The 2398-nt window shown below is 38.0% G+C and overlaps 1 pseudogene; it reads right to left on the minus strand.

Annotated features, from left to right (window-relative positions):
• Window positions 1-1097: 1097 nt before the first annotated feature.
• LOC143561204 (F-box/kelch-repeat protein At1g15670-like) lies at window positions 1098-2398 on the minus strand (annotated as a pseudogene).

A 2398-nucleotide genomic window follows, 5' to 3' on the forward strand; every position in this document is an offset into this window, starting at 1 on the left:
TATTATATGGATGAGTTATATGACAACTAAAGTAAATCCCTAAATATATGGACTCATTTTTGATCCATACCACATATATGTTATATATCTTCCAATCATCATTTACTATATAACAAGACAAAAGAGAAAAAATAATAAAGAATTAATTTATGAATATGAATAAGGTATAGAATGTGAAAAAATTTTGAAAAATTATTGACAATTTTTATGGAATTATGTTTTTAGCTAAATTATAGGGAAAAATATATGGAATGGGTTGTGAATGCTAAATTATAGGGAAAAATAAGCCGACCCTATTTTACCAGATCAATTTTGTTTACCCGTAAAGAAAATTCCTGAACTTGCCTCTAACAACTGGTAGATATGCTTAATTTCTAGGGGTGACAAACTTGACCCATGGGTTGAATGGATTGTATCAAAATGTATAATATGGGTCAGAATGGTTCAAACTAAAAAAAGAAAATGATTGAAATAGGTCAAAACGGGTTGACATTTATCGGGTTTTTTTATGGAACGAGAAAAACGGAAAAAACTTTTTGGTATTTTTACTTTTCACGTTTTTGATTTATATATCGAGTTATAATTTTTTAATTATTTTTTTTGAATTTTTTGGTGAGGGGTTTTAAAATGAGTCAAAATGAGTTGAGATTTCAAAACCCCTCACCAAAAAATTCAAAAAAAAATAATTAAAAAATTATAACTCAATATATAAATAAAAAATGTAAAAAGTAAAAATACCAAAAAGGTTTTTCCGTTTTTCTCGTTCAATAAAAAAAACCCTGAGAAATGTCACCCGTTTTGACCAGTTTCAATCATTTTCTTTTTTTAGTTTGACCAATTCTGAGCCATAAATATTTTGATACAACTCATTCAAACCATGAGTGAAGGTTGTCACTCTTATTAATTCCTGCTAAATAATTTCTTGGGACCCACAATAATTTTGTAGATGAGTTTGGGAGTAATCATTTTAATTTTTTACGTACTTTATCTTTATTGATATAACTGATGTGTCGACTCAATCTTTATTCTTTAAAAATAGAAAAATGAAAAAAAAATATCTATCCCTACGAAATTTTATATTATATCGGAAGTATATAGGCAATGTATAAAAAAAATCAAATCTCAACAAAGCAACCCGATTGTACAAACTCGGAGAACTCATCCGGAGCATCCACTTTCACAAACCTACAACCTTTTCCTTGCTCATCTTTCTCCGCTAAAATAAAAGTTTGCGGTCCACCCCGGTACGACGACCCGGTTATGAGCGTCCGATCCACAAGGTCAACGACGCACGCGCCAACCTTAACAGTAGGGTCCGAATCCGCTCAACATGTAAAATTACCATTTTGCCCTCCCGTCACACACGACCTCGGGCACCTACTAATCCCCCACACATTCTCCACGTGTCTCCACGTTCCGGTCGCGGTATCCAAAACATCAGCGGTTGTTTTGAACCGACCTTGACTTTCGGTGTCGTACCCACTTATGACCCAAAACTCAGACCCGATAAATACCCCCGCACATTCATCCCGCTCCTCACTCATCTGAGCCAACTCGGTCCACTCGTCCGCGGCGATATCATACACCCACGCGCTTTTCAACGCGTTCTTGCTCTCATCATATCCTCCTGCCACGTAGACTTTCCCATCACGCGCACCCGCGGACGATTTCCAGGCATACCGACCCGCTGAGTCCACCTTCGAGTCGAAAAATCGTAGACGAAAACATCCCGTAACGGCTCCCAATTCTTCGGATTCCACCCGCCGATCACCACGAGCTTTCCTTCCGAACTCTCCAACTGACAAAATAACGGCAATCCGTTGGAATACTTCGGAACCAAGTCCAATTGGTCCCAAATACCCGAGCTCGGTTCGAATAATGTTAACCCGAATTTCTGTTGATTCTCGGGTTTCGAATTAACGGATGAAACAGGGAGTGATTGTGCAAAACAAGCACCTTTATGAGTGAATCCTGATTGTTTCCTGTGGTAATAAAAGTCGCGGCATCGTAACAAGCGGTGCCATTGTTGGCAAACTCCGGATGCGGTGTCGTGGACGCCGTAATGCATTCGAGTCAAGCACTCGAGTGCGATTTCTTCGGGTAATCCCGGAATGAGCTCAGTTAAGCCTTCCATAGGGTGTAGTGTAAGTGAACAACTGGAACTCTAGTTTGGGAAAGTGTGAAACCTGAATTTGGATATATGTAGCAGATCACTGAAGTTAGATTTCGACACGTGTGAGACGGTGATTGGATTGGGAGACAACGTATTGATGGTGTTGATATTTTTCTGTGTGGGCATCGGTCTTGAATAATTGGATGATTTGTATTTTGTAGGCAAGTTGAAGTGAATTTAGTACATACAATGTTGATAATATGCAGAAAATGGAGGTGGAAACAA

This window comes from Bidens hawaiensis, unplaced genomic scaffold, assembly GCF_021521415.1.
Source record: "Bidens hawaiensis isolate Kalapana, Puna unplaced genomic scaffold, B.hawaiensis_p1.1 tig00020636_1, whole genome shotgun sequence".
Classification (NCBI taxonomy): Eukaryota; Viridiplantae; Streptophyta; class Magnoliopsida; order Asterales; family Asteraceae; genus Bidens; species Bidens hawaiensis.